Source organism: Arvicola amphibius, chromosome 8 (genome assembly GCF_903992535.2).
Source record: "Arvicola amphibius chromosome 8, mArvAmp1.2, whole genome shotgun sequence".
In the NCBI taxonomy this organism is placed as follows: domain Eukaryota; kingdom Metazoa; phylum Chordata; class Mammalia; order Rodentia; family Cricetidae; genus Arvicola; species Arvicola amphibius.
Window position 1 is genome coordinate 86,079,131 of NC_052054.1, and position 14,550 is coordinate 86,093,680.

At 40.6% G+C, this 14,550-nt stretch overlaps 1 pseudogene; it reads right to left on the bottom strand.

Annotated features, from left to right (window-relative positions):
* Nucleotides 1-8,892: 8,892 nt before the first annotated feature.
* Nucleotides 8,893-14,550, bottom strand: part of LOC119821903 — a 28,417-nt pseudogene continuing 22,759 nt past the window's right edge.

Consider the following 14,550-nt stretch of genomic DNA (forward strand, 5'->3'; position numbering starts at 1 on the left):
TATACTCTTTGTCTTTTATGTAGAAATGCTGTATGTATAATAAATACTGATGGTATCTACTAAATATTTCCCAAATTATAATCACACAGGTTGAAATCATTTGTATCTATCCTATAAACATCCCTCCACTGCAATAACATTAATATTTCCTAGCTTTTGTGTTTATGGTCAAAACCACTGCCATCTTTTCCTTAACTGGGATTTCTACAAACACCACAGAATTGTGATGAAGGGGAACCTCAGCCAATCACCTTGTTTGTGGGGTGTGTTCCCCTTAGGCTAAGATTTACTTATAAAACTTGCGGGTGTGCTTCCCACTTCCTCTTTGTTTTTTTCCTGCGCTCCTCGCTGGAACCCAGGCTTTGTAAGTCCCCCTTTCTTTCCTTTATTAAAGCTGAATATTTTATTTTAAGGCCAGTCTGGTTAATTCTATCGACCACTTGCCAACATTGTGAGATATATTTGATATGTCATAAATATTTATTTATTCTTAAGTCTTTTTTAAAAAATATTTTATTTTTATTTATTATGTATGCAATAATCTATCTGTGTGTGTGTCTGCAGGCCAGAAGAGGGCACCAGACCCCATTACAGATGGTTGTGAGCCACCATGTGGTTGCTGGGAATTGAACTCAGGACCTTTGGAAGAGCAGGCAATGCTCTTAACCTCTGAGCCATCTCTCCAGCCCCTTATTCTTAAGTCTTTCAGCATGTATCTTTAAGAATAAAGGATGACTCCTGTAGTAATATTTAATTCATATTTTAATAGATAAAGCTTGCATGAAGAGTAAAACATTTGCCCTGGTCAGCCTTACAGACCAGGAAATGGTGACACACACCTTTAATCCCAGTAGCCATGCTAGTTTGATGTAGAAACCAGGCAGTAGTCATGCACGCCTTTAATCCCAGTCCTAGAGAGGAATATAAAATGGGAGGAGACAGCTCTCAGGCACAGTCTCATTCTGAGATTCCAGGAGGTAGGATGACATTTTGGACTGAGGTAGAGCTAAGAGCCAAAGGCTGGTTGTTTTGCTTTTCTGACCTTGAGGTTGAGCCCCAATTTCTGTCTCTGGGTTTCTATTAATTGTGAAACAGGCTCTCCATGAGTCACCACAAAAAGAGATTTATTTTTATTTTATGTGGATGAGTATTCCCCTATAAAATATATTATGTGTGCAATGCCAGCATGGTCCAGAAGAGGGTACCGGCTCTCTAGGAACTAGAATTACAGATGGATATAAGCTGCCATGTGGGTGCTGGAATTCAACTGAGATTCTCTATAGAAGCAGCCAGGGCTTTTAAACATCAATATCCATCTCTCTAACAGACCACAAGACAACAATTTAGTTCCCAGTGTGCATTGGGTGAGATCACAGCTGATAAGGCAGAACCATGACTCACAAGGGTTATGCATGAGGGAAATTAGGATGCTTTTACTGTAAATAGGTATATAAAATTTTCTTTGTGAGATTTCCAGAAAATATCTAGAAAAGTGAATAAGGCCATATTCAAGGTCATAGACATCCAGTCTTTAAGAAAGACTCATTGCTATTCAAACATTTGAAAATATTACTACATAAAAAGAATATTGTGTCTCTATCAGCATCCTCCATAGTAAATGTTAATTGTTTAGGAACTATTTTAAATTTTTGTTTGTGTGTGGTGTATTGTTTACATATGTTCATACATATGTTTACATGTGTATATAGGTGAACTTGCATGTTTATGTGCATGCTTGCAGAACCAGAAGTCAATGTCTTTCTTCATCGATCTCCACCTACTTTTTGAGACAGGGTCTCTTGCTGAGCCCAGAGCACATTGATTCAGCTACACTGGCTGTCCAGAGAGTTTCAGAGGTCTGGTCTGCCTCTGTCTCTTCAGTGCTGGCATTACAGGTGTGTGCTTTACATGGTTGCTGGGGTGTGAATAAGATCCTTAGTTTTGTGTGTCAAGTGCTTTACCTGTTGAACCATCACCTGACCTCAGCTGATGGGAGGCTGTAACCAGTCTCTAAGGTAAGGGCCTTTTCCATGTTTAATATTCCCTTAATGACCACTGACTTTTTAGCCTGCTTCATTGATTAGTTTGTTGGAAAAAGGAAAATCAGCCTTAAGATATTTTCTGAGACTTTCAGGAAAGTTCTAAACTGTGTCTTCAAAAATGAATATGGCCTTTTGACAATGGCTAGGCAAAACTACAAGGGAACAGAGCCAGGATGTGGCTGCTGCAGTATTTGAGTGTGGAGAGCTCAGAATAGATGGCAGGGTCAAGAAAAGCTTCATGAAGAAGGTGATATCTAGATGACCATTGAGTCATAATGGACAAACCACGATAAAACTGAATCAATAATCCACCTAAATTAATTATAGGTATATCCCCAACCCCTCCCACAAAATGTCAAAGTTGACCTACTATTTTTATAATATCCATATGGTTGTTATAGAATCAGCCTAGAGGTTCATCAGGGAATAGAAGGAAGAAGAAAATATGGTACACACACACCACCTCTACCACCACCACTACTACCACCACCACCACCACGCTATTTAGCCATAAACAAGAAAGCAATTAGATTGTTTGTGGAAAATGGGTAGAACTAGAGATGATTATTTCAGCAAGGTAAGTTAGATCTACAAATTCAATTACTGAATATTGACTTATAAATTTAAATATTGAATATTTTCTTGGGGGGCAGAAAAGAATTTGGAAATATAAAGTGGACCAATAGGGTTATGGAAGATAAACAGAGGGAGGAAGAGGAAGATAAAGTAGGATAGTGAGGGGCCTGGAAGGTAGATCAACAGTTCAGATCACTGGCTGCCCCTGCAGAGGACCCAATTGGATTCTCAGCACCCAGTTGGTAGCTCATCGATAACTACAGTTCCAGGGAATGTGATTTCCTCTTCTGGTCTTGGCAGGCACTGTACACATGTAATAGTCAGACATACATGCAGGGAAACCATCCAAACACATAAAAATAAATAAATCATTAAAAATGTTAAGACAGAAAGGATATTTAGGGATGGACAAGGTAAGCATACATTATATGTATGTAAAAGTGTTATAATGAAACTTATTATTTATGTATAAGTAATATTAATACTAATCAAAAAGACATGAAAAATGATTAAACATATTTTGGCTACTGGAACAATTTTTATCTAAAATAAAAGGTTATGTTTATGCTAAAAAAAATAACCACTGAGCCATCTAATTTGAGTAGACATTACGTTAACCAAAATTGTGAATCTGGGGCTTAGGCATAGAAAGCTTGAAGAATGGCAATCAAGGTTGTACCTCAAGCATAGGTCACATGAAAGAATGTTTTTGCAGCTGCAGACCCTGGTAAATATAATGAGCACATGCTCCCCTGCCCCCACCCATGTAAGCTGTGCAGCTATGTATTGGTGTTTTGGCACTCAGCTGGCCTCACAGACCTGGGCAGGAGCAGAGCCAGCTGTGCTGAGCAGGGCTGGAGGAGGTGGTATCTAACCTTCTAGGTTCTGGCAAGGAGGAGGGCTCTCTCTCTCATGTCACCTCACACAATGTTGCAGTCCGCTAATTCAAGATGGAAGGGCCAAGGATTGAAGGGCAGGGAGAGTTGAGAGATGCTGGAGGGGAGGGAAGTCCAGGGCATGATTGGGGCACAACTGGAGGGGCGAGTGAGTGGTTGAGGCAGATTTACAATGATGTTTGACTAGTCTATCTTGGATAAGACTGGAAATGTAATGCTGACGTTGCCTGAAGACACCATATCTGTACTAGAATCCTATAATCTGGAGACCTATGCAGAGAGCGTGGTAAGTTTACAGTCACATTTCCTTTGAGTAATCTTAGGCTCTTTATGACCCATCCACTTTTACTTTTGTGTCTGAAGACAGTGCCATATTTAGGCAAGTGATCCTGGTCTCTATAAGAAAGGTAGCTGAGCAAGCCAGGGGAAGTAAATCAGGGAGCAGTGTTCTTCCATGGTCTCTGTTTCAGTTCCTGCCTCAAGTTCCTATCTTGAATTCCCCAGTGATAAATGGTGACCTGATTGTGACCTGGACGTATAAGATAAAATAAGCCCTTTCCTTCCCAGGTTGCATTTGGTCAGAGCTTTATCATATCAGAGAAGAAAACTGTAACAGCCACCTCCCTAAAGCCCCCGCCAATGCATCTATTTTGAATGTATTACTGTATGCTTGTTTTGTTTTATGCCTGTAGATAAATGTTCACATGTCCTCTTCCATAGTGGTGTGCATCCTTCAGAATACCTGGGTCTGCCTTCCTGGACCATAACACGCATAGTTAGCTCAACATCAACTACTTCCTTATCTTATTCTTTACTGAAGACAAGTGATTTTATATCTTCGGGGGGCTTTCCATCTGTGATGCTGTCTCCTTGAAGACAAGGGAACTTGTCTCAGACTGTACAAAGATGGGGTTTGTATCCCATTGCTCTGAGACTAAGAAGGGCCATGTGATTCCTATTTCTGAAGGCGGAACCGAGGTGGTACCGAAGAGAGACACCTGCTAGCAGGAGTGCCAAGGTGTGTGGCCTGTGGGATTTTTTTCTCTGAGGTAACCTTGAACTTGATGGCTTCCGAAGCTAGTTCATCAAAACCACAGGGACACACCTCTACAGCATCTGGAGATAGCTTATGGCAGCTCCATGGCTGCTCAGGCCTCGGCTGCTTCCCTGCCAGGTACTGAAGGGCCTGGCAGCACTTGAGAGAGAGAGATCAGGGTTTTCTCCTATTAAGTGCATCAAATTTAGCAGAGCAGGCTCCGAGTGCCAAAAGAGAATGCTCCCAAGGCCCCGAGTGGGCAGGAGCAGTGCAGGAGGTCCGACTCTTAGCGGCCCTTGCTGGTGCATGCATGTAGAATGGTGTTTGTAGCCCTGGGTATCCAATTGGAAAATGTCCCTGTTCTCCACTCGGATGCCTGCTGGCCTCCCAGAGCAAACTTTCTGGAGCCTCAGCAGCTTTGATTCACCTAAAAATATGATTTGGAATCAGCTGCCATGAGCTGAGTAACAGATTCTGTTTTCCTTTCTATTTTTGTACTATCTTTCAGAAACACATTCTCCATAAGGGATCTGGATACTTCAATGTTGTGAACTAAAGCCATATGGAGTGGAAGGAGATTCCGTTAGCAGTTGGAGAAAGAGTTTTGTAGGGGCTTGTTAATCAAGTTTACTCCCTGCTGTCCCTCTCCTCCCCTGGCCTCCCAGCCCCACAGTCCTTCCTTTGTTCCTTCAATCAAGCCTGGAGTGGAACCTGCTGAGTGCTGTGAGTCTGACAGATTTGCTGGGAATCTCTCTGGCTGTGCTTTGGATGATTGACTTGTCGAATCTGCATGCTGTGGCTAAAAATTCCTAGGCGGAAAGCTAAGGGTAACTCTCTAGTCTCTGGACTTCTGCTTACAGGGACACCAGACAGCTTTAATGCAGCAGGTTCTGCAAGACCGCCCCCTCCCCCCAGCTTCACCCAAGCCCTCCATTGCTTTCAGTTACTCAGAAATAGGAACTGGGGCCCGTCAAGTTTTGGCCTTTCTTTCACTTATCTTTGGAGTATAGGGAATTTCATTTCCCAGGTTTCCTTGCCAACTTGCTTCTAAGTGTGGCCATAATGAAGCAGGGGAAGGACAGAACAGAGGACCAAGGAGAGAAGGAAGGTGTTCATCTCTCTTGCTGACTCTTTCCTTTGGGAATTGTTCACTTCAGTAGTCCAGTCTCTTCCCACAGCGTCACCAGGGTTCCTTCTCTTTTTCTGTGGCCTTGCCTCCTAGTCTCTGTGTAGCCACTTTCTCTGTGTGGGAATGGCCTCTGTAGTTGCCAAGTCTTGATTTGTGCATGGATTCTCAATACTTTTACCATCTCTGTGACCAATTTTCTATAGAACACAGCACATTTCATTCACAGGGATAGGTGTGCCCAACACCATCTGCATTCACTTTCTGCCATTCCTTTCCTTTGAGCACTTTTCTGTTGTATGGTTGATTTTTCCAATGAATTATAAGCTCTATGTGGGTATGATTGTGTGACTTTTCCTGGGGACACATGAATGAACATCTCATCAGCCGACATAGAGCACCAATCACAAACCAATGAAGTGACTCCACCTGAGTCTGACTGAGTGAACCCGTGAGTCTATCAGAGCCACTCGTAGGAATATGAGCCATGTGAGGGCAGCTGCATCACCAGAAACAAATCTCAGCCCAGTGCAGTTGATGATTCGTGAGAGCTAAACCCCTAGAGGTCTTGGCGCAGCTTTCAGGCAACTTGACAGCTCAGAGAATCTCTTCTCTTTAACAGATGTTACTTCTATATAATCTCATGGAGAGGTTTCATGAATTTTGTAAGTTCCAGGGACTTCCTGGGCATTGTAAGTTTTTTATTTCCTGTGTCATACAGTCTCCTTTTTTTTTTTTAATGAGCCCCTTTTCCTATCCATGAAATAATGTTTAAATGAAAAAGAAATGGCTGTACCCTGCTTTTCTATTATGTGGCTGACTTTTTTTCCAATTAATTTATCATAAGTACCATGCTAGGAATATTAGTCTCTTATCTACGATATAAGTTGAAATTTTTCCTGATTTTGACCAATGCTTTTACTTTGCTATAGGTATTTTTGTTGTTATTATTTTCTTTGGCACAAACCACATTTCTAAAAACTGTTTCAAAGACATGTATTTATTACTACTTTTGATGCTACATTTAGAATGATTAAATTAATCATAGTTAAAATTTCTCTACACATTTTATTTTAGCATTTTAATGGTTTTATTTATTAAAATGTGAAACTGATTCCATAATCTGATGAACAAAAATATATAGATATGACTTTATTCCTCTCACTTTTTTGGAAATGATTGCTAAGTTATACTAATGTAATTTGTTAAATAGGTCACTGTATTTGTTTATTTTTTTGTGTGTGGCTATAACAAAATGCCTGGAGCTAACTAGTTTATAAAGGGAACTTTAGTTCATAGTAATTGCAGTTCAAGGGCATGGCACTGACATCTGTTTGGCTCTAATGAGGGCCTGCAGCAGATGGTATCCCAGTAGTGGGCATATGTGCAGAGATAGGCAAAACGAGAAGGATCATGGGTCATACTGGCTCCTTAATAAGTTATGCTTATTCAATATTTATTAATTGGTCAAATTAATGGATTGCATTTGATATTTACATATTTCTATCATTGCCTCTGCAAACCTTTGATCATATGCCTTTCTTCCAACCCTCTCTTCCCTCTTTCCTATTCTCTAGACCCCTTCCTTATTCCTAGGAACCCATCACCCATTTCTTGTTTGTTTGTTTCCAGACACAAGAGATAGCACGACATACTTGCCTGTATGTCTTGGCTAATTTTGGTTTAGAAAATAACTACTGGTTCCACCCATTTCCCTGCAAGTAGCGTGATTTAATTTCATCTTATTTGTGACCTAGAGAGGCTTCACTGTGCATATAAAGCAGCATTTAAAAATCCATTTGTCTGTTGGTGAAGGTCAAGGCAGATTTCATGTCTTGGTTACATAGATACAGGGCATCTCTGTGGTAAATTTTAGTTATATACCCAGAACTGGTACAGCTTCATTTTAAGATACAATTTATTTTTAGTTAAAATATTTTTTAAAAAATTCAAACTTTGTTTCCATAGTCGCTGTAATAATTTATATCAATACTGTGCAATTCTCCCCCCACCGTATCCTCACTATTGGTTGGCTTGGTTTTTATGATACTCTTATGAGTGTTATAGAGGTCCTTTAACAGTTATATTATGCCTTTTTGAGATAGGCCCTCACTATGTAGCCCTGACTGGCCTGGAATCTGCTGGGTAGACCAGCCTGGCATCAAACTCATAGAGATCTACCTGCTTCTGCCTTCTGAGTGCTAGGATAAAAGGTTTATACAATCCCAGGCCCTCATATTAACTTTTTTTTTGAGATTAATCTCCCAGTACCTAATTACCTTTCACTAAGCCCTATCTCTTTAAAGTTCTACTCTTTTTCCACATAGGCACCCTAGGGAATGAACTTCTAGAACGTGCAGCCTTGAGGCACACCCTTATGCCACACTCAAAGCATTCTTAGTCAAATGATTTCCACAAACCCATAGTTTACTATATGCATTTGGTCTATTGTCATCTTTGGCGCCTGTGTCTTTGGTAGTTATATGAATGGAATTTGGCCTTATGTAACTTTAGAGACTGGCTCCGTTGGAGAGTAAAATACATCCGAGTTTCAGTGTTTTTGGCTATGTGTGCAGGATGTCACTCCTTTTTTATATCTCAAATTGCATTCCTCCCCCCTCTGTGTGTGTGTGCGTGTTTTTAGTTGCGTATCACTTGTCAGTTGCAGAATATTCAGTTGTTTCTAGCTTTTCAATGATAGGGATAAATGAAGCCTATGGCTTCATTTAAAATAATTTAAAAACAAATCTACATGTAAATGTTCCTCACAGGACATTTATTTTAAAAATATTTAAATACATAAATAAAATTCTTTATTTAAAATTATTTTTCACCTCATGTGTATAAGAGTTTTACCTGCATGTGTATCTGTGCACCATGCACATGCAGTGCCCTTGGAATCTGAAAGACAACGTCGGATCCTCTGGAACTGGAGTGACAGACAATGTGAAGTGTACTGTGACTCAATCGTTGGTCCTCTGGAAGACCAACCAGTGCTCTTAACTGCTGAATCACTGCTCCAGAATCTTGACTTACTTATTTGTTTTATGGCCCTGAATTTCCTTTAATCAGAGATAACCATGAAAAATCCACTAATTCTCAGAAGCTATGTTTTACTTAATTGAATCTTCATCTTTAAAAACATTTAATAAAACAAGTATACGATATATGCTGCTTCCCTTTCAATATATATCACATCATATTGCCTTCATTTCTTCAGCTGGCATTTAGCCACCGCTGGCTCTGACTCAGAGAGATTACAGGCTCAGAGATTTCAGAGCTCTTCAACTATCTCCCCCCAGTCATCATAACTCAAAGCTATAATTCCTCGACTCCTAATTTAAGTGTTTTGGTCAATTTCCTCAGTTTCTTCCTTCATCACTGGTTCTATTAGTGGTAGTCAGTCTTGATCAAGTCTTACTCTGGCAAAGGCACCCCGTATAATGAAGCAAACAGGAAAGATGTTTTCCACTATACAGGCAGGGATCAACCACAAAATTAGAAAAGAACATTGGAGTATCAAGGTCTTTTCTAAAGTAAGTCTGCAACAATCTGGAGATTCTACTTCTTTCTCAGTTGCTTCTTGGCGGGACTCTTCCATGCATTTTCACTGAGCAGGTCTTATCCATAGCTCTTCTATCCTATGAGGTTGTCTTAGACAATCAGTTTGTGGCTTTGGCACAGGGAATTCACCCTGTATTGAACCCAACAGAGAGAGGAATGTATGGGTTTTATTAAAAATGTTTGCTCATGTTTGCCTAATAACTTTCAGGAGCCCTAGACAATTAATTCAAAATCAGCTTTATCTTCCTCACGGATGAGTTCTTCAACTTCTAGTGAATTTACACCCATGTGTGTCAGTAGAGTTTCAATGTATCTTAACATCAAAAGAGTTTAGGTCAGAGTACAGTCATTTGGCTTTCTCCCTGGCCAAGTCTGAAGCAAGAACAAGAAACTGGACATCAAGAACTATTTCTTATGCTCACAATACTTTGTTATATAGAGTGTTGACCTCTGCAAGGATCTCTGTTAATTTGTCACCAGCATTCAGTGCGTCTTCCAGATTTTGTTGGGTGGAGTTGATGAGAGCACAGTACTGATGGCGGATCAGGTGGCACAGGCTGTGATTGTACTTGGCCTCCAAGCAGGCCAGGTCCATCAGCTTGGCCCCAAAATAAGATGGGATGATGTCCTCCTGCAGGCCCACCAGACCCCAAGTAAAGTGAGAGCAAATGTTGTTCTACTGTGGACCGGCAGCTGTTTGTCTCATGATTTATTTTTATCACATGTATGCATGTGTATGCAATATCCATAGATGTAGGAGAGGGCAACTGGATCCGCTCGAATTAGAATTACTGGTGGTTGTAAGACACCATATGGGTGCTGGGACCTGAACCCGGGTCCTCTACAAGAAGGGCAAGTCTCCTAACCTCAGAGTCAGCTATCTCTACAGCCCCTCACATATAGAATTTTATATAATCCTAAGTTTTCATTCCTCAGAGAAAAACATGTAGGTGTAACATTACTCATTAATATAGCAACTGCACATTTCACTCTGTGTTTGTTTGAGACTGGTGCTGGCCTTGTACTTTTTATGTATTGAAGGCTGATCTTAAACTCTTGATCTTGATCCTCCTATCGCTACCTCCCAGTGCTAGTTAGGATTATACACACATATATATTATATATGTGCCAAACTGTTCCCGAAGAGGCTGCGTTCCCATTCCTGCGGCTATAATGTTTAAGTCCATACTAAAAGTACAAAGCTGCAAGCAAACAGGATTCTATCCCTTGTAAATTTCTGCACTGTCCACTGAGAGGGGCCTGATACTTAGAACAACCAGAGCTCAGCTCCGCAGCCTGAGAAGGAGGGGACTGGGACACATTACAGCTCAGAGCTGCCATCCTTTGACCTTGAAAGAGGATGTTTCTCATTAGCGTTTACCCACAGAGGTACAAAGCAAGGGAAGCAGCTCAAAAAGGAGTAATTGGGTCCTCTGGACTTCCTACCTCAGCTGAAGGTTGTTGGTCCAGGAGATGGGATGATGGAAATGTTGCTTTCAGTACCAGAGCAAGCTCATCAGACCTCATCATGGGACTTGAAGATGAAACTTGTGTCATACAAGTTTTCTTCTTGTTGTGACCTGCTCCCTCACACCTGCAAAGAAGCCACCTTCTCTGTGCCTACCTGTATTCTTTGCACCCCTCCTCTAGGCACCCCTTCCTCTGTCTGTGGCAGACTGACACTGGTCCAGAGGAACACAGCAGCTAGACTCTCTCAAATGTACACTCTTAGTATTAAATTCCTATCTAAACATGAGCAGGGGCTATGCTTTGTCAACAATATAAGCCATAATGTTAGTAAATTATTTTTGCCATGAAACTTCTAGAAATAATGTAACAATGAGAAGGTGATGGTTGCCAGGAAATAAGGGGCAAGCAGCCAAGATGGCAATGTTCAGGAAGAATAGGGAATCCTGACCCATCTTGGGCGGTGGATAGAGAGAAAAGTGACTCTTCCATGTCGGCCCTAGAGTGAGGACCATGAGACTCTCATTGCCTTTTAGGTCTCTTCCTCACTTTGAGGCATATAAAATTTTACACTCCATCTCCCCCAACCAATTAAAGCTGTTAGAATTTATCTTTGGCATAAAAAGCTACATTTTCCCCACCATAAGAAAAAACATCTGTTTGATTTAAAAGCATCATGCTCCATACACTAAAGATAAGTTGGAGATCCAGAGTGGGAGAAAAGGAAGCTTAAAGTAATGGAGCATAAACATCATACAGAGGAAAGGTAATCAAAAGAAAGCTGTAGCTGGCTTAGAAAGCTTGTACCCAGGAACTATGCCTTAGTCTTGGATGAGGGTGGGGGCGGGATGGTTGGATCGCTTACAGGCTAGTGCTGTGGGCCTTATTGAGAACTCTGAATGATGAAAACTCCAGACATTGCAGAGCTTAGGATGTCTCTGGATTGTGAGCTGTTCTTTACTCAAAAGTTATTCCAAGATTCAAACTAATGGTTGAGATTTAAAACATTCCCCTAGGGCTCTATCTAGTTTACTTTTTGTGTTATATATTTCTTTTCTTTTTTTTTTTTTTTTTTTTTTTTTTTGTCTCTGTAACAAAGTACTTGAGAAAACGACTTCAGGGAAGAAGGCTTATTTGGGCTTGTAATTCCATCCTATAATCAGCTAGTCTGTTCAGGGTCTGAGGCAGTGCTTCACTCTATGAAGCATGTGTTGAAGCTAAACCACTCACTTGGTGGTAGGCAGGTAGAGGGTGACACAGGAAGAGGTCTGAGCGACCCATACCTTTCAAATATAAGTTAGGAACAAAGAAACCTATGCACAGCAAAGAAACCTATGCACAAAGCAAAAGCACCTTGGTGAGGCAATGGTTTTTACAAACAACCATACCTGATTGGCCAGTACAAAGAGACAGGGAGGTCAGTTGGGTTTTTATTCTAATGTAGGTGGCTACTGCATCTTTATCCCATTGGTTGGGATCCAACCTCACAATCCTCCATGACTGGCTAGTTTTAAAAGAATTGGTGCAAAAGAAACAAAGGCAAAAAGGAATAGTCTGGTCCCTGAAGTACCTGGAGTCCTGAAAATGCAGGGGAAACTTTATGTAAACAAAGTTTTACAGGATGGGCATAGTAAAACATTTGCATAAAGGATTTTCAAGGTTGGGAAAACAAAAAGATGTGCAGAAGAGTCTCACAGGTGCTGGGGTTAAAAAGACTTGAATTATTTGTCATAAACAAAAATTTTACAGTATTTGACAGAAAGAGTAATATTTAATATTTCTTACAGGCACATCAGATGACTCACTTTCTCTAATCAGCCCCCACCTTCTAATAACCCCCTCAGTATGACTCATCTAGCTGCTGATGAAGTTAAAGGCCTCAAGAGTCAATCACTTCATTGACTGTATATACCAGTTGGAAAACAACAGTCAACACATAAGCCTTTCACAGAGACATTTCATAGTCAAACCATAATGCTCTTTGCTATACAGAAGCAGAAACTGATGCAAGAGTCTCTGATAGCATAAATTGGAGAGAGAACTGTGAAGGCCCAAAAATAGGAGCCTATTTTCACCTTGTCTGAAGGTCAGAGAATTTCAACTTGCTCAGAGTTGTTGCCATTTAACCCTGACCAAAGGTCAGAGAATTGAAATTTACTTCTATTTCTTCAAGGTTATTGTCTGTTTGTGCCTCAAACAAAGGACCCACCTAGATTTAGATCAGAGAGTTCTGCTCTCTCAATGTTATTGTCAACAGGTGTGCCTAATATCCAGCCCTTGTATTTCAGGCATAGAGAAGTAGATCTGTTTCTACCTCAAACAAAAGTCTAAGGATCCAACTAAGTTTCGACTCCCTCAGGGAGATAACAATGGATTGCACCTAGGGAGTGGTTTGCCTACAAAATGTTTTGGTCTAGAGTGTGAACATTACTTGTCTTGTTCTAGCAACAGAATGTTTAACAAAGAATGTAGTCTGCAAACTTCAACTGGTCTGTTCGTTTTCATTTATCATGTTAATGCATTTTTGTTTTTGTTTTATCTTACTCTTACCTTTTAGGGTCAGGGGTATTCTAAGCAAATGGAAATTAAACACGGGCAATTTCAGTATTCACTGGAACGCTCTCCCCACGCTATCCTGTGTTTTCTGTTTTATTATTTTCCTTTGTGTCTTTGTTATCTTGACTTGTTTTTCTAATATCCACGCCCCTACCCTGGTAAGTGCTATTTTTGTCAAAGCTGGTCTCTGACATGGAACATTACATCACTGGAAGAGAGAAGAAAAGCCCCAACAAGCCAAATTTAAGGCAAAGTTAAGATGCTATTTAGTTCCTTCACTTCTGTACACAGGCACTCCTTTCAAATTCTTCTTCTCTTGTCTAGGGTCCCAGGCTATAGGGAAAGATGAAGATAACAGAAGCATCACACCCTCTAGACTAACCCAACAGTTGTCATTGGATTTGGGTTAAACTAATTCTGTGGCTCATACCCTTAAAATCAATAAACTCTATTTTTAAGAGCAGTTTTAGATTCACAGTAAAATTGGAAAGAAAGTATAGTCTTAACCACATACAACGCCCATTATTCGCATCCCACACCTAGTGATGTATTTGTTGTGGTTGATAAACCAACACTGACACATCATTATCACCCGAAGTTCACAGTTTGCATTAGGATCCACATGGGGATTGTGTTTTCTATGGGTTTTGACAAATATATGGTGACATCTAACCTCTATTATAGCATCATTCAGAGAAATATTTACCACTCTAAAAGCATCTCTGCGTTCTATCAGTTCCTCCACCCTAAGCCTCACACCCTGCCCTCTACTAATCTTTCTATAGCCTCCATGGCCTTGCCTTTCTAAGATACCACACAGTAGGGAACACACTGTAGTGATGCATTTCAGATTGTAATTTTTTACTTTGTAATTTTCATCATAATGATTTCCTTTCAAGATGTCCTCTTTATTGAGAGGTTTATTTACTTTTATTTTATGTGCAAGGAGTGTTTGGGCTACCTGTGCATACCTGTACCATGTAGGTCCTTGATGGCCTTGGAGGCCAGAAGAAGGTATTAAAAATCCAGGATCTGGAGTTACAGGTAGTTGTGTACTGCCATGTGGTTGCTAGGAACCAAACTCATGTCCTCTGCAAAAGTACCCAGTGCTCTTAACTATCAAGTCATTTCTCCAGTCCCAGGGATCTTATTTTCCAACATATCTGTGTGGCAAACAGTGAGTCTCACCCAAGAGGCTTCTTTAGAAAGTAGTCTCAGTTCTCAAGTGGATTTATCTGGGAAGGCAAAGTAGAAGAGATATCCTGAAGAGAGGGATGGGTACATGAG